The sequence below is a fragment of the Mus musculus genome, chromosome 18 (assembly GCF_000001635.26).
Source record: "Mus musculus strain C57BL/6J chromosome 18, GRCm38.p6 C57BL/6J".
NCBI classification, from domain to species: Eukaryota; Metazoa; Chordata; class Mammalia; order Rodentia; family Muridae; genus Mus; species Mus musculus.
Genome location: NC_000084.6, coordinates 7,581,083 through 7,607,500, shown reverse-complemented (window position 1 = coordinate 7,607,500; position 26,418 = coordinate 7,581,083). Strand labels below are relative to the sequence as shown.

The 26,418-nt window shown below is 40.8% G+C and overlaps 1 protein-coding gene and 1 pseudogene across 12 annotated transcripts in view; one reads left to right on the top strand and one right to left on the bottom strand.

The window, feature by feature from the left end:
- The window catches only part of Mpp7 (membrane protein, palmitoylated 7 (MAGUK p55 subfamily member 7)), a 278,928-nt gene that overhangs the window by 19,389 nt on the left and 233,121 nt on the right, over positions 1-26,418 (top strand). The gene's annotated exons all lie outside the window — the stretch shown is intronic.
- Positions 25,371-26,019, bottom strand: Fabp5l2 (fatty acid binding protein 5-like 2; annotated as a pseudogene).

Sequence of the window (26,418 nt, the reverse complement as noted above, 5' to 3'; positions counted from 1 at the left end):
AGAGACCTACACCCTAAACCTACTGGGATCTTGCACTTGCAGATGGTAGGGGAGCTGACCTGCAGAAAGAATCCTTTGCACAAAGTTCCTCTACCCTTCTGTGTCTTCTAAGATCCCAGTCTCCCACCACTTGTGCAGTCTCACTTCTATGAAGACACTTCTGCCTTTCATTTGTTCTGACTAACAAAACACTTCTGCTTCTGGAGATGCTTTGTAAAATTTTTAAATTTCTCTGTCACCTCCATCACTCCCTACCTGCTTTTTGCTGTTGAAACCGGTAGGGGTTTTGGGGTCTCACTCCGTAGCCTCTTTCTCTCTGCATGACCATTTCTGGTTCTATGACAGTAACTAACCCTCGAGGGCATAAGTTAACTTCAAGAGATGATTTCTTCAGGAAAGGCTTCTTTTCCTGTTGGGCAATTTTCCTCCCTTTAGATAAAAATTACTTATGTCTAACATTTAGATGTGTTTTATATATAATATATATGTGTATCTATACATACGTCTATACATACGATCACTTTAAGGATATTTTTGACCACCACAGCCTCTTTAAAAATAAACAAATGCTAACATATTCTTTTTTTTTTGAACTTTTTTTTGCTGATTTTTTTTTCTATTGGATCTTTTCTTTTTTTTCTTTTACACCCAATTTCATGTAGTTTAATCATGCACTTAAATATCAAGTAGTTAATTGTATGCAATTGTAGGTGACTTTAATTTTCCATTTTTTTCCAATAGGAGGATTATCAATGATGGCCGACTAGGCCATCTTCTGCTACGTATGCAGCTAGAGACAAGAGCTCTGGGATACTGGTTATTTCATATTGTTGTTCCACCTATAGGGTTGCAGACCCCTTCAGCTCCTTGGGTAGTTTCTCAAGCTCCTCCATTGGGGGCCCTGTGTTCCATTCAATAGCTGACTGTGAGCATCCACTTCTGTGTTTGCCAGGCTCTGGCATAGCCTCATAAGAGACAGCTATATCAGGGTCCTTTCAGCAAAATCTTGCTGGCGTATGCAATGGTGTCAGCGTTTGGAGGCTGATTATGGGGTGGATCCCTGGATAAGGCAGTCTCTACATGGTCCATCCTTTCATCTCAGCTCCAAACTTTGTCTCTGTAACTCCTTCATGGGTGTTTTGTTCCCAATTCTAAGAAGGGTCGAAGTGGGATATATTCTTTATTTACATTTAGTTTCTGATGTTATAGATATCTTTTGAAAATTTGAATTTTAAAGCTGTGCATTTTTTAACCTTTTTTTACTTTTACGGCTATAGATAAATATATATATATACACACACACACACACACACACACACACACACACACACACACACACACATACACACACACACACACACACACACACACACACACACACAAATGAGTTTTTCAAGATCCAGTACAGGGATCCTGTTCTGCCTTCTAAGTTAAATGACTACTCTCCTCATACCTTCAGCTGTGTATGGCCTAAAATGGTAGCAGTGGGACTTGTTAAATGTTAATACTCCTTCATAAAAAGAGGAGATGAACAATGAACGGGCCATCCCAGCTGATTATGTGTAGACAAAAAGGAGAGAAAGATAGAGTACCACTGTATGTGTCTACAAAATGCCCTCATATATATAGTGTGAAACCTTTTTGGTTTGACTGCTTCTGGTCACCCATACTCCCAGCACTAAGCTCCTGCCATTCTCCCTAAGGAAGCCCAGGAAAGGATTGTTTTCCCAGGGTGAACATGGATGAACTTGGAGTTTGGCTTGTCATTGAGACCTTATGAGGAAGGATAGACATTGCTTAGTTCCCCCTCTCCCCCAGTAACAATATTCTCACAACAGGTACCAAATTCATTTATGTGTTAATCCTGTTGTGTCTTGTGATATTAAGAAATAAAAAAATGTTATAACGATGAAAAGATTGAAATTGATTTTTGTAAAGAAGGATTTATATATGAAGATTAAATTGGATGGATGTATGTTTCCAAGATGGGGAAAAGAAAACCTAACAGTTATTTCAAGTTATAAAAGTTTGAATATCTTATTTAAGGCATGTAAGAGATAAGACCACATGCTATTAAACTTTCTAAGATTTAAGCTAAGCAGTTACAAAAACTTCCTAACGTATTACATAGTAGTTAAAAGTACCAGAGCGATGTAACTGATCTTCTGGGCATTAAATAACCAAACTTGGGTGCTTTTCTAATGCACTCAGAAGAGCTAAAAGGGAGAATATATTTTCTTTTCCCTTTAAGGTCAATGAGGTCCCAGGGGACTGTGGGCCATCTTTAGAAATGTTCCACAACAGTGGAAAGTCACCCGTTCTCTTGTTCAGGGAGGCCATGGAGACCCCAGCCGAACTCTAAACAGTGTCTAATCTACCAAGAGGAGGGTCAGCACACAGGGAAGATTTCCTCAGTGCTTCTAGGGGAAGCCACAGCCAGGTCAAACAAGGCTTTTGACATAGATGCATAGTGGGAAAGAAAGTCTTAAGGAGTAGGGGCCGCTCACAAGCGCAGGTGACCCCTGATGACTGGATCTTCACCTTGACATAACAGTACAAAATCAAAAAATAATTTTTGTGTCTGTCTTAGTGTTTGCTGTGAAGGGACACTATGATCACTGCAACTCTTATGAGGAAAACATTTAGTTGGGGCTGGGCTTCATCTTGTGCAACTGCTTCAAGTTTCTGCCTTGCCTTTCCTCAGTGATGGACTGTCTTAGACAGGGTTTCTATTCCTGCACAAACATCATGATCAAGAAGCAAGTGGGGGAGGAAAGGGTTTATTCAGCTTACACTTCCATGTTGCTGTTTGTCACCAAAGGAAGTCAGGACTGGAACTCAAGCAGGTCAGGAAACAGGAGCTGATGCAGAGGCCATGGAGGAATGTTACTTACTGGCTTGCTCAGCTTGCTCTCGTGTAGATCCCAAGACTACCAGCCTAGGGATGGCACCACCCACAATGTGCCCTTCCCACTTGATCACTAACTGAGAAAATGCCCCACAGCTGGATCTCATGGAGGCACTTCCTCAAGGGAGGCTCCTTTCTCTGTGAGAACTCCAGCTTGTGTCAAGTTGACACAAAACCAGTCAGTACGTGGACCATAACCTGGAATTGTAAGTTGCTTAACTCCTTCCTCCCCTAAGCTGTCTATTTTTCAGGGCATTTTATCACAGCAACAGAAGTGAAGCTAGGACAACCTGACTGTTTTGCAGTGAGGAAAAAGCTGAGTGAGACACAGAGGAATGTGGGCTGAACTAGCACCATGTTGATATTCCTTGGATCTGTATACCCCTCTCTGCCAGTCTGTTAAAAGTCAGGCTCCTTTTATCTATTTTTTAATTTTTTATTTTTATGCTTTCAAAAGTTTACTAGTAATTAACATGTATAAGACTTCATACCATGATATATAATAAAAATTATCCTAGTTAATCACTTTTTTTTTAAAAAGACTTCACAGCAAATAGTGATTTTGTAGAAAAAGACTTATTAATGCATCTAATGGTCCAAAAGGCAAGTTTAAAAGTTTCATTTCATATAATTTGAAATCATGGAAAAGGCTTATAAATATGATTACTTTTAAAAGTAACCTTAAATATCAAAGTAGTATGCATACATGCATAAAGTTTATATGTATTTGGTATATCAATATAATATAGTAAAATACTCAAAGAAGAAAAAGAAATTTTATCTAAATATTTTAGAAAAAGAATCAGGAAAATACTAAAAGTGCCTCCATTGCCATTTTCTCAAATGAGGAAATGCTATAATAAATTAATGGAAATACGATCAACTTTCACTTCTAGTCTATATATTTTATGACAATTCATGTTCTATTGTTGAGTATTTTACTATTTTGTATTTTTATTGATTATTTAATTTATTTACATTTTAAATATTATCCCCCTTCCTGGTTTCCCATTCGGAATCTTCCATCCCATCCCCTCTGCATCCTGCTTCTATGAGGGTGCTTCCCCACCTACTCACCCACTCCTGCTTCACTGCCCTAGCACTGAATCAAGGACCTCCCCTCCCATTGATGCCAGATAAGGCAATCCTCTGCTACATGTGCAGCTGGAGCCGTGGGTACTCTTTGGTGGTTTAGTCCCTGGGAGCTCTGGTTGGTTGATATTGTTGTTCTTCCTATGGGTTGCAAACCCCTTCAGCTCCTTCAGTCTTTCCCCTAACTCCTCCATTGAGGTCTCTGTGCTCAGTCACATGGTTGGCATTGAGGATCCTCATCTGTATTGGTCATGCTCTGGTAGAGCCTCTCAGGGGACAGCTATACCAGGCTCCTGTCAGCAAGCACTTTTTTGGAATCAGTAATAGTGTCTGGGTTTGGTGTCTACAGATGGGCTGGATCCCTAGGTGGGGCAGTCTCTGGATGGCCTTTCCTTTAGTCTCTGCTCTACTCTTTGTCCCTGCATTTCCTTTAGACAGGAACAATTCTGGGTTAATATTTTTTGAGATGGGTGGGTGGCCACATCCCTCAACTGGGGGCCATGCCTAACCTCTGGATATGGTCTCTACAGGTTCTCTCTCCCCTTTGTTGGGTATTTCAGCTAATGTCATCCCCTATGTGTCCTGGGAGCCTCTTGCATTCCTGGCATCTGGGACTTTCTATTGGCTACCCCCATTTCCCCATCCCTCACTACTACACACCTCCATTCAATTTCCTGATCCTCTGTCCTTCTTCCCCATCTCCTCCCATACCTGATCCTGCCACCTTTCCCCTCCTCCTCTGCCCCCCTTAGTTCCCTCCCTCCCTCTACCTCCAATGATTATTTTGTCCCCCCTTCTAAGTAGGACTGAACCATCCACACTTTGGTCTTCCTTCTTCTTGAGCTTCATATGGTCTGTGAGTTATATCATGGGTATTCTGAGTATTTTTCCTAATATCCACTTATCAGTGAGTACATGTGTGATCTTTTGTGACTGGGTTACCTTACCCTGGATGATATTTTCTGGTTCCATCCATTTGCCTGAAAATTTCATGAAGTCTTTGTTTTTAATATCTGTGCAGTACTCCATTGTGTAAATGTACCACATTTTTTTGTATCCATTACTGTGTTGAACATCTGGGTTGTTTCCTACATCTGGCTATTATAAATAAGGCTGCTATGAACACAATGGAGCATGTGTCTTTGTTATATGTCTTGGTATATGCCCAAGAGTAGTATAGCTGGGTCCTATGTTCAATTTTCTGAGGAACCGCCAGACTGATTTCCAGAGTGGTTGTACCAGCTTGCAATCCCACCAGCATGGAAGGAGTGTTCCTCTTTCTCCACATCCCTGCCAGCATCTGTTGTCACCTGAATTTTTGATATTAGCCATTCTGACTGGTGTTAGGTGGAATCTCAGGGTCGTTTTGACTTACATTTCCCCAATGACTAAGGATGTTGAACACTTCTTTAGGTGCTTCTTAGCCATTTGATATTCCTCAGTTGAGAATTCCTTGTTTAGCTCTGTACCCCACTTTTAATAGGGTTATTTGGTTCTCTGGAGTCTAACTTCTTGAGTTCTTTGTATATATTGGTTATTAACCTTCTATCAGATGTAGAGTTGGTAAAGATCCTTTCCCAATCTGTAGGTTGCCATTTTATCCTGTTGACAGTGTCCTTTACCTTACAGAAGCTTTTCAATTTTATGAGAACCCATATGTCTATAGTTGATCTTGGAGTGTGAGCCGTTGGTGTTCTGTTCAGGAAATTTTCCCCTGTGCTGATGTGTTTGAGACTTTCTCCCACTCTCTCTTCTATTTAGTTTCAGTGTATCTGGTTTTATGTGGAGGTCCTTGATCTACTTGGACTTGAGCTTTGTACAAGGAGGTAAGAATAGATCAATTGCATTCTTCTACATGCCGACTGCCACTTGAGCCAGCATCATTTGTTGAATATGCTGTCTTTTTCCACTGGATGATTTTGGCTTGGTGTGTGGCTTTAATTCTGGGTCTTCAATTCTATTCCATTGGTCTACCTGTCTGTCTCTTGCCAATACCATTGGTGTTTTTTGTTTTTTGTTTTTTGTTTGTTTTTGTTTTTTTTTTTTTTTCCATCACAATTGCTCTGTAGTACAGCTTGAAGTCATGGATGGTGATTCCCCCAGAAGTTCTCTTATTGTTGAGAATAGTTTTCATTATCCTGGGTTTTTTGTTATTCCAAAGGGATTTGAGAGTTCCTCTTTCTTTTTCTGTGAAGAATGAAGTTGGACTTTTGATGGGGATTACATTGAATATTTATATAGCTTTTGGTAAGATGGCCATTTTTACTAAGTTAATTCTGCCAATCCATGAGCATGGGAGATCTTTCCATCTTCTGAAGTCTTCTTCGATTTCTTTCTTCAGAGACTTGAAGTTCTTGTCATACAGATATTTTACTTGCTTGGTTAGAGTCACACCAAGATATTTTATATTATTTGTGATTATTGTGAAGGGTGTCTTTTCCCTAATTTCTTTGTCAGCCTGTTTATCTTTTGAGTAGCGGAAGGCTACTGATTTTTTTTTTTTTGAGTAAATTTATACCTAGCCACTTTGCTGAAGTTGTTTATCAGCTGAAGAAGTTCTCTGGTGGAATTTTTGGGGTCACTTAAGTATACTATCATATCATCTACAAATGGTGGTATCTTGACTTCTTCCTTTCCAATTTGTATCCCTTTGACCTTCTTTTGTTGTCTAATTGCTCTGGCTAGATATCTTGAATACTTCCTTTTCAATTTCTATTCTTTTGATCTCCTTTTGTGGTCTAATTGCTCTGGCTAGAACTTTGAGTACTATATTGAATTGGTAGGGAGAGAGTGGGCAGCCTTATCTAGTCCCTGATTTTGGTAGGATTTCTTCAAGTTTTTCTCCATTTAGTTTGATATTGGCTACTGGTTTGCTGCATTGCTTTTACTATGTTTAGGTATGGGACTTGAGTTCCTCATCTGTCCAAGACCTTTAACATGGAGTGTTGTATTCTGTTGAATGCTTTTTTAGCATCTAATTTAATGATCATGCTTTTTTTTTCCCTTTGGGTGTGTTTATATAGTAGATTATGTTGATCAATTTCTGTTTATTTAACCATCCCTGCATCCCTAGGAGGAAGCCTACTTGATCATAGTGGGTGATTGTTTTGATGTGTTCTTGGATTCTGTTTGCAAGAATTTTATTGAGTATTTTTGCATTGATAAGTTAAATTGGTCTGAAGTTCTCTTCCTTTGTTGGGTCTTTGTGTGGTTTAGGTATCAGTGTAACAACCACCTCATAGAATAAATTAGGTAGTGTTCCTTTGGTTTCTATTTTGTGGAATAGTTTGAAGATTATTGGTATTAGTTCTTCTTTGAAGGTCGATAGAATTCTGCACTAAACCCATCTGGTCCTGGGCTTTGTTTGGTTGGGAGACTTTTAATGACTGCTTCTATTTCTTTGGGGTTATGGGACTGTTTAGTTGGTTAACAAACTTATCTTTGTTACCTGGTATCTGTCTAGAAAATCAACTGTTTCATCCAGATTTTTCAGTTTTGTTGAATATAGTAGTAGGATCTGATGATTTTTTTAAAAAGTTTATTTAGTTTCTGTTATTATGTCTCCCTTTTCTTTTCTGATTTTGTTAATTTGGATACTGTCTCTGTGCCATCTGGTTAGTTGGCTGAGGGTTTATCTAACTTGTTGAATTTTTCAAAGAACCAACTTCTGGTTTTGTTGATTCTTTGCATAGTTCTCTTTGTTTCTACTTGATTGATTTCAGCCCTGAGTTTAATTATTTCCTGAGGTTTACTCCTCTTGGGTGTGTTTGCTTTTGTTTTGTTCTGGTGCTTTCAGATGTGCTGTTAAGCTGCTTGTGTAGGATCTCTCCAGTTTCTTTGTGGAGGCACTCAGAGCTATGAGTTTTCCTCTTCGGACTGCTTTTATTGTGCCATAAGTTTGGATATATTGTGCCTTCATTTTCATTAAATTCTAAGCAGTCTTTAATTTCTTACTTTATTTCTTCTCTGCCCAAGTTATCATTGAGTAGAGAGTTGTTCAGCTTCCATGTGGGCTTTCTCTTTTTGTTGTTATTGAAGACCAGCCTTAGTTCATGGTGATCTGATAGCATGTATGGAGTTATTTCAATCTTCTTGTATCAGTTGAGGCTTGTTTTGTGTACAATTTGGTCAACTTTGGAGAAGGTACCATGAGGTGTTAAGAAGGTCTTGTCTTTTGCCTTAGGGTGAAGTATTCCATAGATATCTGTTAAATCCATTTGGTTCATAACTTTTGTTATTTTCACTGTGTCTATGTTTAGTTTCTGTTTCCATGATCTGTCCATTAGTGAAAGTGGGCTGTTGAAGTCTCCCACTATTATTGAGTGAGGTTCAATATGTGCTTTGAGCTTTAGTAACATTTCTTTTACAAATATGGGTGACCTTGCATTTGGGGCATAGATGTTCAGAATTGAGAGTTCATCTTGGTAGATTTTTCCTTTGATCAGTATAAAGTGTTCTTCCTCATCTTTTTTGATAACTTTTGGTTGAAAGTCTGTTTTATTCAGTTCTAGAGTGGCTACTCCAGCTTGTTTCTTGGGACCATTTGCTTGGATTTGTTTTTTTTTTCAGCCTTTTACTCTGAGGTAATATCTGTCTTTGTCACTGAGGTCTTCATGTATGTAGCAAAATGCTGGGTCCTGTTTACCTATCCAGGTTGTTAGTCTATGTCTTTTTATTGGGGAATTGAGTCCATTGACGTTAAGAAATGTTAAGGAATGATGATTGTTGCTTCCTGTTATTTTGTTGTTAGAGGTGGGATTATGTTTGTGTGTTTCTCTTATTTTGGTTTTTTTTTGGTAAGAAGATTAATTTATTGCTTTTTCTTGGGTGTAGTTTCCTTCCTTTTTGTTGGAGTTTTTCATCTGTTATCCATTGTAGGGGTGGATGTATGGAAAGATATAGTTTAAATTTGGTTTTGTTATGGAATATCTTGGTTTCTCTATCTGTGGTAATTGAGAGTTTTACTGGGTAGAGTATCCTGGGCTGGCATCTGTGTTCTCTTAGGATCTGTATTACATCTGCCTAGGATCTTCTGACTTTTAGAATCTCTGTTTAGATGTCTGGTGTGATAATGATAGGTCTGTCTTTACATGTTATTTGACATTTTTTACTTACCACTTTTAATAATTTTTCTTTGTTCTGTGCATTTGGTGCTTTGATTATCATGTAATTGGAGGAATTTCTTATCTGGTCCAATCTATTTGGCTTTCTGAATGCTTGTATGTTTATGGGCATCTCTTTCTTTAGCTTAGGGAAATTTTCTATTTTATAATCTTGTTGAAGATATTTACTGGCCCTTTAAGTTGCGAATCTTCACATCTTCACTCTCTTCTATACCTATTATCCTTAGGTTTGGTCTTCTTATTGTTTCCTGAATTTCCTGGATGTTTTGGGTTAGGAGTTTTTTGCCTTTTGCATTTTCTTTGACTTTTGTGTCAATGTTTTCTATGGCATCTTCTGCACCTGAGATTCTCTCTTCTATCTCTTGTATTCTGTTGGTGATACTCGAGTCTATGGCTCCTGATTTCTTTCCTAGGTCTTCTCACTCCAGGGTTGTCTCCCTTTGTGATTTCTTTATTGTTTCTATTTCCACTTTTAGATCTTGGATGGTTTTGTTCATATACTTTGCATGTTTGATTGTATTTTCCTGTAATTCTTTAAGTAATTTTTGTGTTTCGTCTTTAAGGACTTCTACCTGTTTACCTGTGTTCTGCTGTATTTCTTTAAGGGAGTTATTTATGTCCTTCTTAAAGTCCTCTATCATCATCATGAGAAGTAATTTTTAGATCTGAATCCTGCTTTTCTGGTGTGATGGTGTATCCAGGACTTGCTGTGCTGGGAGAATTGGGTTCTGATTGATGACAAGTAACTTTGGTTTCTGTTGCTAATGTTCTTATGCTTGCCTCCCGCCATCTGATTATCACTAGTGCTACCTGCCCTGGCTATGTCTGACTAGAGCCTGTCCTTCCTGTGATCCTGGTTGTGTCAGAACTCCTCAGAGTCCAGCTGTCTCTGTGGTCCTGTAATTCTTGGATTCTGTGATCCTGAGCTCCAGGGTGTGTCTGAGCTCCTGGGAGTCAAGCTGCCTCTTGGGACCCTGAGAGTCTGGTGTGACCAAGCTCCTGGGATCCTGGGATCCTGCGTGTGTTAGAGTGCCTGGGAGTGGATCTTCCTCTGGGTTTTAAGGGACTGGTTGTAGAGTTCATGCCCAAGGTTTGCTCAGGGCTCTGTCCCAGAATGGAAGGCCAGTTATTTTATAGTTTAAACATCTAAACTTTGGAAAATGTGTTTCTGGACCATTATTATGTTCATGGCGATTTAGAAAAGACCATTATAAATCAACTTTTGAGGTATGGCCTGAGATATTGGGGATAGGCTGAGAACCCAGCTTGTGCTTACATAGCTTTGTCCAGACTCATAAACAATTCATTTAAATGCAGGCATAACTCATCAAGCATCTAATGCTGTCAACCATAGTCTGAGGCTGGGACGCAGCCCTGTACACAGAAGTTGCTGCTGTGGTTCTTACTGTCAAGGGAAGTGCATGCCCTTGGCACACTTGTGGAACTCATTCTCCCTTCAGTCTTTATGTCAGGTCCTGGGACTGAGCAGGCCACAGCCTTGGGTGGTGAGTGCCTTTTACCTTCCGGGCCCTTTTTCTGGTTCTGCTGCTCCCTTTCGTTCCTGCCCTCTCCTTCTTTTCCTTTCACTATCTTCTTCAGGGTTACTTATCTAGTCCACACTAGTCCATAACTCATGATGCTCCTGCCTCAGACTTTTAAGTGTTGAGACTATAGATGTCTACCATGATGCCTAGTGTCCATAATCTATTTATTCTTAGGACTAGACCAGTAGTATTAGAGTGTCCAGGGAGCCTTCTCATTAGCCACTGGAGGTCCTCCCTCAGTCAAATGAGGAAAGTTTTATGCAAATAAAGTATTTTACAATCAGAGTCTCAACTATACAGAGAAAACTCTGTTTACCTACAGACAGTGTGTGGAATAATCAGGACAAAAAGCTGGAAAGTGATGATATTTGACCCTTCTGAATTCAATGTGTATGTATTCAATTGGTACCAATAGCAATTTGTGAGGACAAGTAAGATTACTAGGGTAGAATGCCAACCTCACATACAGGTGATTTTTAAGAGAGGCCACTGGTCCTTCTGCTGCCTCATCACTGTGTGTGCAGGGAGTAGATATCAGATGATGAGCTTGTATTGGTCATTTTCCTAGCAGTGCAATTCTTGGGTGTTTTTGTTATATTGTCTGTGGCAACGAGAAATTAAATTTATGAGGATAAATACATCCCATTGTGAATGCACTGAGGAGAGTCTCCCCTTCTCAGCAAAGCATTCTTCACTGCACTGAGAATGGCATGGAAAGGTGCCATGCCAAGGTGTTAAACCATGGCTGGTCACTTCAGGCATCTTATTTAACCTGTGTCTTAATGTCAGGTTTGTAAAGTAGTTATGGAGGGAGTGTGTTTATATGGCTGAGGTGCTTACAATAGTTGTGTGTTTGAGACAGGGTCTCACTATAAAACTGTGGGTGTTCTGGAGCTCACTGTTTACCAGGATGTCCTCAAACTCACAAAAATCTGCCTGCCTTTACCTCCTAAGGGCTGGGTTTTAAGGGATGTGCCACCCTGCCCAGCTCTAGACCATTTTTTAAAAAATAGTTATTACTTTATGTTTTTAAAAATATTGACTCTAATACAAAGATGTACTTTTTTTTTTTTTTTTTTGAGACAGTGTTTCTCTGTGTAGCCCTGGCTGTCCTGGAACTCACTTTGTAGACTAGGCTGGCCTCAAACTCAGAAATCTGCCTGCCTCTGCCTCCCAAGTGCTGGGATTAAAGGTGTGCGGCACCATGCCCAGCTCAAAGATGTACTTTTTAATATAAAAATGAGGTTTTTGTTTTGTTTTTTACTTTTTGTTTTAACAAAATTCCATTTCCTTCTAATAATACCAGCCTGTCATGTCTTTTTACCCTTCTTCAGGTAGCACTGGAAGGAAACATCACTTCTGGGTTTATATTACGCAGATTAGTTGATATGCTTTGTTTATGAGGGAAAGCTAGTGGATGTGTATGTGATGAGATGGGTCAGTGTAGAGCTGGGAGAATGGTCTGCTTTACATTTGCTTTGTCGAAGAAGCTGAATGCTTTGCTGGTCATAGCTGTGGTCCTTCCTCTGGGGCAGTGGATGTGGTCAGAGGTGGAGCCATGTTTGCTGCTGTTATTACACCCCTGGGAGATGAGGTAGCACAGCTCTTTCATCCTTGCATCCCCTGAGCGAATCAAGTATCTCCCCCTTGGTTTTCCTTTATGCCTTTTACCTACAAAATTAGAAGCTGATGTGGAGGAGACCACCAGTGTGAATCTGAAATATGAGCTTGCAAAATTTCCCATTTTTATAATAAAAATATATTAAGGAATTTAAAACTGTGTGTTCATTTTGTAAGATAACTTATAAGGTGCTCTGTGGTGTAACCCTGCCTTCAGTTAGTGCTGCCAGTCAGTGCTAGTCAGTGCCAGTCAGTGCCAGTCAGTGCCAGTCAGTGCTAGTCAGTGCTGCCCTTTGACTTCTCTGAACACAATAGGTGATTTCTTCATCAGGGTTAGGTTCTTGTTGAATCCACTCTTGGCCTGGCCTCCAGCCTCTCTTATTTTTCCTGAGTGACTCTTGCCATGGTTAAGTTTCATCTACCTTCCTGCAGAAAATTTCCTTTTCCCCCAATGCAAGAGGATACACCTGCTTACTACTCATAGTGGTTACTCTCATAGAAAATAGTCTCTTTTTGTTTCTTGGTTATCTAATTTTATAATATTCTTTGCTTATTTTCTTGGCTGCTTGTGTTTTGTTGGTTTAGTTTGCTGTGCTGTGCAAAAATAGGGCTGAATTTAATTTATTCTTCATGATAATCCTAAGCCCAAAGGCAGAAGTCAATGCATAGTTAAGTAAGTACTTCATGGTTGTTGACTCTCTGAGTGAATCCAGTGAATAGTGAGATCAGTGGATATTTCTGCAAAGGGCTAGATAGCAAATATATTCATGTTTTCAGACCTCCTGGTCTCTGCTGCAGCTGCTCTGCTTTGCCATTGAAATACAATAGTGGCTCAGATGGTATGTAAATGTGATATAGGTGCGCTCTAGAAAGACTTAGTCACTAGAAACAGTGATGGCCCAACTCAGAACTGACCTCTGAACTCAGCAGGATACTGTGTAGGGTATACTTTAGCCCTGACAATTGATGTGACATCAATGGGCGTCTAAGTATTTACGATGAAGCCAATCGGCGCCCACACAGCAATCCGTCTAAATGTTAACTAGAATGACTTGAGACAGGAAACATTTACTGATCACATATTACATGCTAGATACATGGAATCCGATACAAGGCGTATGCTAGGTGAAGGTTTTGGGCCTTCAGTGGCTGCTACCTGCTGGGAGGCAGAGGGTGTATGGATAGTGTCTTAGGCCAGACAGGAGGAAAGCCACAGGAAGATGAGAGTGTAAGAAAGTGGTTAAAGAATGAAATAACAGGAGGAGAGAAGGAAACCAGCTTTTGCTGAGGGACTTTTCTGTATGAAATGCTGTCCATGCATCTTGTTAAAAACTCATATGAAACTATGCAGAGGCACCATGAAGACCCAGAGCTTAGAGAGAGTGGCAGGTCATGGGCTTGGCTTTGAAGTGTGACTAAAGACTTTTGACTCCACAGTCATTCTCAGGATTACATCCTTGGCCTATACTTTTTTTTTTTGAGCTTTGCATGGGTTTTTGAACGTTTATGTGAGAGGCAATTGTAGAAGGGAGATGAGAGAGCATCTAAATTTCTGAGAATGTTAGTACCCATGCTTGAAGGTATGTAGGCAGCACTATGGTATTGTAGAAAGCATTTGATTCAAACTTTGGTCTGGGTCATTCAAAACTACCGTTTTGCCATTCTATATTGTATTTGCAATTGTTATTGGCATTAAAATCGCTTGTATGTATTTTTTCCATTGTGTGTGTGTACAGTCTATGTGTTGATGATAACGATAGAATCCACACTTGGATTCCTTCCTTTTTCAACAGCGAATATAGCATTAACACTGAGTGGTTTGTAGGGATTGTACTCTGCCAAATGCTCCATTGGGGAAAGAATTTGAAGGTGGAATTAATTTTCTTTAAAAATTTAAAGACATTCTGATGATGTGGGATGGATTTATGAGCGTTTCCCTCTGACTGTCCTCTGCTTGTCATTTACCTAGTTTGATTTATTTAGCCTATTATGTCAGCTTTACCCATCTTTAAAGACAGTGACAGCAACTGAGCAAACAGTACCTCTGCAGGAACTCCGGACTGCCTCCTGCCCTCCTGTTGACAGAAGGCTTGCTGTATTTCCTGCTTCTCTGAGTGCTTCTCATTATGCCCTTTCCCCTTCATTAACTTTCTACCCTGTAGTCGCCCATGTAGTGGAGCTGGTAGAGAAGATGTGATGCCTTCTAACGAGTCATGTTTGTATCTCAGTACCAGAACAGCAGCACATGGTGATTGATGTGGGTTCTGCCTCCACCCTGAGTCTCCTTCTTCAGCATCTACATTGATGCTGCTAAGTAGATTTTGTAAGCCCTGGCTGTAAATGTCCATTTTCTCACAGTCCCCATTCTACAAGTTGACTTTTGAGACTGATTATTTCTTAATCTCCTATGTTTACTTCAGCATCAACCTTGTGTTTTATCCCAGCTGTCAGAAGCAGTTTCCTTACCATGCTGTGTGCTGCCCACTTAAACTGTGGCCATAGCATAGGTTAATTCGTGGCCTCAGAATGGTGGTTAGTGTTCACTGGCATGCCTGCCAGTACCTTTCTCCATAGGTTTAACTGAGGAGGGAAGGCCTACCTTGAAATTGTGAAGTACGACCCTGTGGGCCTGGGTTTTAGACTGAAAATGTCAGTTTAAGTGCCAGGAAACCTGGCTCTGTCTTCTGCCCTGCCCAGACTGGAGCATGATATGATATGCTACTATGATAGACTAAGCCCAGACTGGAGCATGATATGATATGCTGCTATGATAGACTAAGCCCAGACTTGAGCATGATATGATATGCTGCTATGATAGACTAACCACAGATGTGATCCAAATAAATCCCACCTTTTGTTAAAGTGCTGGGGAAAGGAACTAGCAACGTTTTTGTTTTTGTTTTTAATTTACTTCCTAGACCCTAGAGTATGGGGGATTCAGGAAAGGTGTCTGTTTATTTGAGAAACAGACACCCCCATTAATTGAAAGCACAGTGTGCTGATCACTGCTAGTTCATCTTTCCAGCTGAGTCAGCTCAGAGCTCAGCACTAGGTCTCATGCCTGCATTATATTCCAGTGCTGCTGCCTCTGGATTCAGCCAACTGCTGATGACAAATATTAAGACATAAATTCATCTGCATTAAGCATATATAGACATGGTTTTCCTTGCTGGTATTCTCTAAACAACACAGAACAATTATTTTCACAGTGTTTTCAGCTGTCAGGTGTTATAAACTACCGAGAGATAATTTAGCGTGCACTGGAGGGTGTGTGTAGGCCTTTTGAAGAAGATGTTTGAGTATGTGTGGAGTTTGTCGTCCTTGGGAATTGTACATTGAATTTGCCTGGAGTACTGAGGCCAGCCTTTGTCTTCACTGCTGCTTCAAGTCTCAGGCCGTAGTCAGAACGGAGCTTCCCCCAGGTTCTTGCACTGTTGGTTTCAAGCTTCCTCTTCTGGAGATGGAGTCGTGCCTTCGATTATGCGCCCAGAGCCAGTGGCTCCAAAGGATCCCCTATTAGATACAAGCACCCTACCTACCTGATTGCTGAAGCCATGGCTTCCCGGTTCCTGTCCTTGCTGCCCTTGTATCCACACTGCAGACTTTGCTCTGTGGCTACCTTACTCCTTCAGCTGCACCTCTCCTGCCTGATGCTGAGCAGGGCAGCCTTACCTGTCTGTCCTTCCCTTCCGTCTTTCTCATCTGCAGATTCCCATCTCCAGGGCCCTTCCCCGTCTTCCTGGCTCCTCAGGTCAAGCTCCTCTATGACTGTGTTCTTAGAAGTGGAAGAATTCAGTGCTGGATGTTTTGGGGGGAGTGGGTCATTACCATCAATACTGATAGAAGTGTAGATTTGGGGAACTTCTAAGATCCAGCAAGTAGAAGATCACTTGAGGTGTGGCGTTTTATTTCCTCCATAGTGGCCGTCCCCTAAATCCAAAAGGAGCAATTGTTGTTTTCTGCATATTTGTCTCAAGACATAAATATGCAAGTGCAAGTGGTTAAAACTTGTATCTATGCATTTCCTGGCCTCATCAGATTGCTTTTCTACTTTGTCCAATTCAGCAGCTTTTGCTGCTGCAGCTGGTAGCAGCTGCTCCTTGCAGCTTGTGTCAAAGCCATGTAGTCTGAAGATAACAGGGCTGGAGAGTTGCACGTGTTCTGTAAATTGTTTTATAATTGCATCTGACTTACAGGTGCTCACACATGCTGTAAAGCAGGCTCAGACACACATTTCTTTTGAATCATAGGTTTAGCCTTAGCCTTCTTCGTAAGTGGACCTCCAGAGTCTTCTGAACTCAGTACCAGTGTGGATGAGGTGTAATGCCTATCAGCCAAAGGAAACCTGGCTACCTTGTCTCTGTGTATCATTACATCAATACTTCATTGAAACTCTTCTCCGTGTTTAAAGTATCTTTTCTGAGAAGCATTGGTAGTCTCGTAATATATTACTGGTGATTGAAAACAATAAAAATAGATCTGAGTCTTCCCACTTGCTCTTTTTTTAGAAGCCATAGAAGCGTGATTCTACTTCATTGCTAGGGAAGTAGAATTAGACTTGATCCTGGGACAGGATGATTTCAATATCATATTCATTGGAAATCATATGTGACTTAATGTTGGCTGACAAGTTACTATAGGTCAGCTATATGGGAGACATTTAATTGCGGGGACACTGGCGAGACAGACATTATTGTCTCCGCTAAGTGGGTAATAAATGCTGGTGGCTACAGCTCTGTTGACTGACAGCCACTCAAAGAGTTGTCAGTTTTACCTGTTCACTGACCTATCAGCAATATGTTATAGTTACTAATGTAGTTTCTTGTTGTGTTTTGAATTTTCATCAATATAATCTCTAACTATAGTTATAATGTCCAAAACTGGTGATTTCTATGTATCTGGACCATTTGTGAATTTATTGTCTTTCTTTTAAAAAAGGATTTATTTTTATTTTATTTATTTTATTTCTGTATTCTCTCTCTCTCTCTCTCTCTCTGTGTGTGTGTGTGTGTGTGTATGTGTATGTGTACATATGGATGCCCTGAGAAGAGCTAGAGTTACACGTAATTGTGAAACAACCAGCATACATACTGAGGACCAAGCTTGAGCCCTCTATAAGAGCAGCAAGCGCTTTTACCTTCTGTGCAGTCTCTGTCCAGCCTCCTGAAATTGTTTCTATTGTTGGTTTGTCTTCTGTTGGTTTTGTTTCTTGATACATTTAATTATTTTGATCAAATATTGGACACTCTGGAGGTTCTGACATTTCCACTTTCTATAGGATTTCTTTAGCTTCTTGCATGTAGTCAGACCAGGGAAGCCACTAATTCTCATGAGAGCCTGTCGAAGCTATGTTTCAGTCCAGCTTATTTGCACTCTCCCTTTCCAAACGTCTCCATTTCCAGGGATCTCCATTGGGTCCCTTTGGTGGTGCATATAAAATCCGGTGGAATTTAAAGTGGCCTCAGATCTTGTTGGACACTGTGAAAGGATCTTATAATCCTAACAAGCCTGTATAAAAGACACACAATCCAGGTATTTTCTTTACCAGCCATAAGCCTAGATTGGACAAGTTTAGAGCTATACTTATTCCCCAGCTATAAAGTCCCCGTTACTTGCTGTTTCTCCTTGCCACATGGTCCTGGTCCATGGTGTCTTCCTCTACCTCTGTCTTCTCCCATTTATCTTCCCCCTCTACCTGCAAAACTCTCACTGGAACCTTAAGCCCCACCTTTCTCCCTCCACTGCCCATCACAGGCTCTAGCTAGCCTTTTATTGACCAGCTAAACTGGGGAAATGATCCATATAGCATCACTTTGTGTATGTGAGGATCTGCTCATTGTCTGGTGCAACCACATATTGAGGAACCAGTATTTAGCATTAGAATACAAGCAGCATTGTACCAACCCCTTACAGGACCCTGGACTCCTGCGTTTTTCTTTTTCTTGTGAGTGCAGGCATAGTTGTAGCTGTTTCGGTTCCCTGCACTTCTCTGCCCGGGTTTGCGTAGGATCTGTGAGCATCTTCAGAAAGTGCTTCTGTGACTGCAGCAGCACCCCCTGCTCTTGGGGGGGAGGTTTTTGGCTTCCAAAGCCCTCTGCTTTGCTGGCTCCAAACTTTAGCTGTCGTCTTCTCAGCCCAGTTGATGCTCTTCTCATGTTTGCTTTTCCTCCTTCTTAACTCCCCCCCCCCCCCATAGTGCTGGGATTTGAACCATAGAATCCAAGTCAAGTGCTTGATCTTAGAGCCATGTTCTTCCTACTATGTTTTGAGATGGGCTCTCACTACACTTGTGATCCTCCTGCCTCATCTTCCAGTCCTGGCAATGCTATGAGAGATTGTCTCAGGGCAGTTTTTGTTTTTGTTTTCCTTTCTTACCTTCCACCACAGTTGCTGTAAGGATGTGGTATTATGTATTAAGTAGAATGTAAATTGATTTTGTTAAGTTTTTTTGTATTTGGCATTTAATATAACGATTAGCCAGTTGGATTTTGATGGAATTTTATAGTGACTTTTTCTTACATAAAAAATGGTTTGTTTCTAAAAGCAAATTATTGAACCCGAGTCACTTCAACAGCACTATTACCTCTGAACAAATAATTTCCCAAAATATTCTTCATTACATATGAGTGTAATTTTATATAATTTATGACTTTTTCAGATTGTATTAAAATCAAGAAATTTAATGTTTTCCCCCCACTTTCTGTTTTGTTTATTGAGTAGCCTTTAAAGTTGTTTCTGTTCTCCTGCCTTGTGGGCCTAATAGATTGAACTCAGATCGTCAATCTGCTTTCCTTGCAGCAGCATCTTGTAGCCTTTTTATAGATTATTTCTCTGTGTGTGTATGATGTATGCGTCTTCTCCGTGGGGTTGGAACCCAGAAGCGTGGGTGTGGGGGTTGAAGGGTAACTGTCTGGCACTGCTTCCTCCCACTGTGGATCCCAGGGTCAGACTCAGGGGTTGGGGGTGCAGCAGCCCGTTTACCTGTTCCTGGCTTTTGGACCCAGCCTTTCCCCACTCCCTATAGAACTATTTCACACATTCTTAAGATGAGGACAACCTTAAAAATATTTGAAACATTTATATTGTGAAACTGTAATACCTGAAGTTTTTTTTAACTGCTTTCCATTGTAAATAATTCAAGGTAGACATGGTTGATTTTCTGGTGCAAAAAAAGTGTTTGTGGATTAGAACTTCAAAGCTACTGGCCAAGAGGAGAAACATAGAAACCTACAATTAAGTTTGTTATTAATAACTGTAGTAAAAGATGACTTCCCATGGGAACTTGAGGCTGTTGTTAATTCTCTTTTTCAGCCCACACCCCTCTTTTGCATAGGATGTTATTAAATGAGGCAGTGACCAATCAGAGCCTCCCCACCCCCAACCTCAACATGACTGTCTCATGCTGGGTATGAGGTCAAGTTTTACAGTTTGCAAGGGAAAAACAAGAATTCCTGTCAGAGTTAAGTTTTAATCACCAAATTATAAAACTAGACCATATAGTCACTTACTAAGACCAAATACACCATAACTACCTCCAAGACCATATAGTCACTTACTAAGACCAAGTACACCATGGAATTCAGAGTCTCATGACTTGCCACTCTGTCAAGGTGCTTTGGATACCATGTTAGGAAGCAGCATCAGAGAAGGGGAAATTTTGAATGTTTTACTTATAAAATAGAGTTTTGTTTGAACTGTCATTGGCAATTGAGACTGTAGGGAGATAGCTCCTCTCCATGGGATGAATGCATCCTAGAGTTTGAGGTCAGGTGCATCACCCCGGAAGGCAGTGGCTGCAGTACTTGGACAGCTGTGGTGGTTTGAAAGAGAATGGCCCCCAGAGCTCATATTTGAATGCCTGGTCCCCAGTTAGTGGGACTGTTTGGGAAGGATTAGGAGGTGTGACCTTGTTGGAAGAGGTGTGTCACTAGGAGTTGGCTTTGAGATTTTAGACACCTACTTCATTCCCAGTTTTCTTTCTCTGTCTCTGTCTCTCTGCCTCTGTCTGTCTGTCTGTCTGTCTCTCTCTCCCTCCCTCTCTCTGTCGTTTGCTTGTATCTCAAGATTAAATTCTCAGTTACCAATGCCATGCCTGCCTGCCACACTCCCTGCCATGCTAGTGTAAGCCCCTGTAAACTGTTTTTTGTATAAGTTGTGTTGGTCATGGTCTCTGAGCACAGCAATAGGAAAATAACTAAGATAATACTGTTCCCTGGAGTCCTAGGAAGAGCATTATTTACATTCTAGTGAGTTTAGAGTTCATTATGGTAAATAAATACTTGAAGCAAATAAAATACTATAGATGTACTATATACACATGTGTACTGATAGGGTAGGTACATTTGTGAGACACATTAAACTTGTTTTAAAAAAAAGATTCAAATCTTCCAATTTCTTTTCATTCATGGAAAAGCTGTCATCTGAAAGCTTGCTAGCTCTAAATTAGATTCTTTCATTAACTGATGTCATAGACCTAGTGAATTTACCATCCTTACCCTTGAAAGTCAACACTCCTCCTTCCCCACCAAATAAATGAGATCTGCTGTTCTGAAGTGTCAGTAAACTTCTTGTAGACCAGGCTGGCCTCGAACTCAGAAATCCGCCTGCCTCTGCCGCCCGAGTGCTGGGATTAAAGGCGTGCGCCACCACGCCTGGCTGCCAGTAAAGTTCTTGAGACTAAGAGCCTGCACTGTGAAGTCCACTCAGACAGATGGAAGGACATTGCTGCTAATGTAGGACCACAATGGACTTATTAAAAGCTGCAGAAATGGTGTAGACTTTTATTTTTAATGAGTTTTAGTAATTCAAAGCAAAAATTCAGCTTGGGAAATGTCACTTTATGATTCCGCTAAATGTGGAATTACAGCAGGACTCTTTTTTTTTTTGACTAACAAAACATCTGTTTGAAGGAAACCATTAAAAATTGGATGATTTAAGAGCTGAAGGGGTCTGCAACCCTATAGGTGGAACAACAATATGAACTAATCAGTACCCCCAGAGCTCGTGTCTCTAGCTGCATATGTAGCAGAAGATGGCCTACTTGGCCATCATTGGGAAGAGAGGCCCCTTGGTATTGCAAACTTGATATGCCCCAGTACAGGGGAATGCCAGGGCCAAGAAGTGGGAGTGGGTGGGTAGGGGAGCAGGGTGGCGGGAGGGTATAGGGAACTTTTGGGATAACATTTGAAATGTAAATGAAGAAAATATCTAATAAAAAAATAAAAAACAAAAGAAAACAATTTACTAGTAATAAAAAATAAAACTGGATGATTTGATTTCAAGTCTATTTGCTTTACTGTGAAACTCATTTATTTTATTAAAAAAGTCTATTGATTTGCCTAAGGCAGATTTTATGTATTTTAGGCTAGCTTCAGACTCACCATGTAGCTGAGGGTGATACTAAACTTCTGATTGCCCTGTTTCCCAAGCTTGGGGGTGCTTACCACCGTGCCCAGTGTTTACAGTGCTGGGAACACAGGCTTCATGCATGCTAGGTAGCTCTGCCAACTGAGCTACACATCCAGCTTGAAGTGCATTTATTTAATGTATCAGTAGTAATTATGAACTCATTACAAATCTCTGACTGCATATAGAAAGGATTTTCCATTTTTTGTGTGTTTATTGTTGATTGTGCCTTAGTGAGTCATTGCAGCTGTTGTGTAAACTCAGATCCTGATGTAAATAAAATGTTATGCTAATAGAAATAAGCTTTACTTTCTTTGAAAATAAGTGATGTTTTCTTCATAGTTTCGTCTCTATATATTTTTTTTTATAGGTTTTTGTTTCAGGTTTAAGATCACATGATACAAAGAAATGTGACTGATGTTTAATGAAGCCCATGCCTCATTCCCAGATGAGTGGTATTATTGACAGTCCGTGCATGCCATGAGACGATGAACTGCCCTCCTGGCTTTTTAATACCTACTGCTGTCTTTTCAGTGGGTGTGTGCATGTGTGTTTGTATATTTGTTTTGAGGGTAGTTAGAACTCAGCCTTACCACATATAAGCCATCCCCACAACCTTACTGTTATTACTCAGTGGGTGATCCTGTGAGGGATATTACATCAAGGTAACCTACGGAATTTCATCCTAAGGGTCTTGGAGCTTTCTGACATTAGTATAGTTTCTGAGATCCACCTTGCTTTTACCTCAGGACTTAAGATCACATGATATAAAGAAATGTGACTGATGTTTAATGAAGCCCATGCCTCATTCCCAGATGAGTGGTATTATTGACAGTTTGTGCATGCCATGAGACGATGAACTTACTGTATGCATGTGTGGGGAGGGTGTGTATTTTGCTGTTTATTGTTTCACTCTGTTTGTTTAATGAGCATCTCTATGCCAGAAATTATAAATAGAATTTATTGTCTAATGGAGAAGACACAGATGGTGACATATGTCTATAGTAGAGGGTCAAATAGGCCTTGGGGGTCTGTGATATACTGTATCACAGTGTGTGTGTGTGTGTGTTGTGTGTGTTGAAATAGTGTGTAGAGTTGTTTGTTCTTAGTTATCTGAAGTGAAATCACAGCAAAGTAAAAAAATTAAACAAAACAAAATTGTGGAACATAATGTTGATTAGTCCCCCTTTATCTCTAAGCTAGCTTTCATTTCCCTTGTCGTGTCCATGTTCACCCATGCTTTGAGCCCTTGTTTGATTTGTTCATGGTCATCTCTATGACTTCTCCTGCCAACCATTGCTTAATAATGCTGCTTACATGTGATGGAAATTGTGTCTATAGTAGACAGTTCCAGAAGTAGAGAGCTAGTTGTAGTCTAGGTCTTCCTACATGATTAGCATATTATTAAGTTCTTAGATTAATGAGTCTTTCTTTAAGGCCAACTAATAGTGGGCTGTGCACATTGGTGGTTGGCCAGCCACTGCCATCTCAAGGCTTAGCCACAGCACAGAGCTCTGTTCCAGGGAATCATTTTGCTTTTGCTTCTGTTTTCTTTTTCAGCTCTCTTTGTTGCTCATTCTCCTTCCTCTAGACCCCCACTGCTCCTACGCCATCCTTGTGCGGATAGATAGACCCTCCTCTCCATGGTGCTCGGCTAGCTGGCCTGTCCCACACTGCCCTCTCATGGTCAGATTGAAAAAAAAAATCAATGCTCCAAGGCATGCTAATCAAAAAACAGATAGCGACATTCCTCCACCCACCTGCTTCTTGGGTTCAGGGAGTGTTTGTTCAAAAAGGACCACCCTGACCATTCATGGAACCTGCTATGCAAATGTGCTATTGTTAGAGGTTCATAGAAACTGTCTTGAGAAATAACTGCACAATTATCAGGTATTTTTCCTTGTGACTTGTGACTTCATTGTGACTCTTAACTGGTATTTTTGGTATTTTCCAACCACGCCCTTCCCACCCCCCTGAGTTGTGCTTTCTTCCTTTAAATACCTCCTTACCCAGCTACTCGGGGCCCACGGTCCTCTACCCTTGCGTGGTGTATAACTGTGGGTCCTAGAGCGCTCTTGGAATAAAAGTCCTCTGGCAGTTTGCAAAAAAGAAAAAAACTGTGCTGTTCACCTGTAGAGAGCGCCGTTTCCAGAACTTTCCTGACCTCCAAAGGAAGGACTGTCAGTCAGAGTTGACTTAGAAGTAAAATGCTTGCACCTGGATGTCATGCTTACCATGGCCTGCCTCTTTAACCCTGCTTTATTGCTAGTGACAACTTCGATAGTCACAGATGCTCAAGCACATGCCTTAGAGTGCCCCTGGGCCACGCCACAGCATATTCCACTAAGCACTGTAGTTAGGATTCTGATAGGGACTTTGGAAAATTTTTCTTCAGTTCTGTCTCCATCTTAAACCCCTCTCCACCCAGAATACCGTACTATGTTAGAACAAGCATAAGAAATTTAGAAGAAATGAAAAATGCTAAAAACTGGACAAATGGTTTCTACTTTCTATTTTACAGGAACTCTTGACTAACCAGAAGAGCAGGTTCAGCTTGTGATTATTATGCGTCCAGTGTGCTGTTGCAACCCTTCTTCCCCATCATCTGTAACCATGCTCAAAGCCATGACACACAGCCCTGGCCTGGGAGGGCTCCGTCATTTTCCCCTTCGTGTTGGGTGGGTTTCCTTTTTAGAAGTGCTCTTATCTTAAGAGCAGCTGCTGTTATAACTTACCCTTATATTGATATGAACCTATTTTGTGTATTTTTTTTTTTATTTGCTGGTTCTTCCTGGGAGGTTTTGAGTATGTATATCCTCTATTTACCACTTAAGGTCCAGTAACTCTTAGACTCTTTGTTGTTAAAGGCAACAAGCTCACCATTATCTCACTGTGATTCAGGGTTCTTCATTGCCATGCCTTATAACATTAGTGCTTGGAGCAGAAGCATGGTGCTCCCAGGAAAATTCCTTTGCCACCAAACGTTTGCCACACCACCATCATTTCTTCCTAAATTACAATCTGTTTTTTATTGAGCAGTCTTTTCCCTGTCTCATCTATAGCAGTTTATTCTTTGGGGAGTTGTCGGAAAAACACAGCCAATGATTCAGAAGATAGTTTTGTGTAGCCTAATGTTTGGCTCTCATACAACTGTGATTTGCTCTTAGACGTCTTGGCTGAATTGTGAGATTAATGTTCTTGGGTGTGGGAGATAGTAGAACTGTAATATCACACTGCTGCTTTAAGGAGGCAACCATATGCATAGAACAGCGTCTCCTCTTAGGAGCTGGCAGGCTATTTGAATAGTCACTTTGCATGATGGTGAAACTTAAGCTGAGTTTTCATTACGCATCATCTTGTAGGCCTGGGAAGTGGAAGGAAGTATCAGCGAATGTTTCTCCGCGGTGCGTCTCCAGGTTTCCGTGGGATTGAAACAGTGGTCATATTCCTTTTTTCATTTTCTTATTAAGCCAACTCTTGAAGCTGGTTTTGCTCTTAATGCTGTGAAGTCAGGAAGAGTTCCTCTCCATGCCCTGCCCCCCCTTCCTTATCTCCCCTCTCCTCCTCCCCTCTTTTTTTTAAAATCTCATTTCTTTATTTCGTCTTTTTCTTCATTTCCTTCCATGTTCAGTTTCCTCTTTTTCTTTTTTTCGTTTTTTTCTTTTTTTAAATTAGCACTAACACGTTTATTTACTAACCAAAGGAATGATCCTGGGTAAACCAAGTTGACATGAAGTTCCATGTAAAGTGTTTGTGATAAAGAGAACTCAACAGTCATGAAAAATAAAACCAAAGAAGTGAAGCGGTTTGTTGCTTATGACCGCTCACTGAATTGAGCATATTCACTCTGGCAGCTAACTCCTGTCCAGGATGATGAGGAAGCCCTCATTGCACCTTCTCGTAGAGCCGAGTGCAGGTGGCATTGTTCGTGACACGCTCCACAGTCATCTTCGCATCCTTCAGATTTCCTGTTACCGTGCTCTCCTTCCCTTCCCATTGCTGGTGCTGGATCAGGGCACCGTCTTGGAAGGTGCAGACCGTCTCAGTTTTTCTGCCATCAGCCGTAGTTTCATCAAACTTCTCTCCCAGGGTACAAGAGAACACGGTCGTCTTCACTGTGCTCTCGGTTTTGAAGGTGATGTTGTTGCCATCACAAATAATGATACAGTCTGACTTGGCCATGGCAGCCATCTTCCTAAGAGCCAGTCCTACTCCTAGCTCTTTCATGTACTCCTCAAAGCTGTGGCTTTCCAGCAGGCGCCACTTCCCTTCGAGATCCTTAAGGCTGGCCATGGCCGGAGGGAGAGCACAAAAGCAGCAGAGACGCGGTGGCGAGGATGCTGTCCAGTTTCCTCTTTTTCATCAATCTGATTATCCATTTGAGCATTCTTCACCACCTTTAAAACTACAGTTGTAGTCTTAAACACTAAGTTCATTTCTGGGATGGGGCTGGTAACCCTGTTTGCTAGGTCATTCATTTACACCTCTTATCTTGACAGAAACTCAGATGAGAAGAGGTCCTCTAGCAGACCAGGGTGAATTTGGAGCAACGGGAGTTAACAGGTTTTTTGCCTGAAATGTGTGTCAGAAATGGACACTTCTGTTTTTGGGAGGTTATATTTTCATTGCTGTTACCTAAATAAGTTTGGCTCTGAAGCAGTCCCAAGAGTTTTTGGAGTTTCCACTACAGGGTGTTGATTTTTGCTAAGCTAGAAAGGCAGATGTT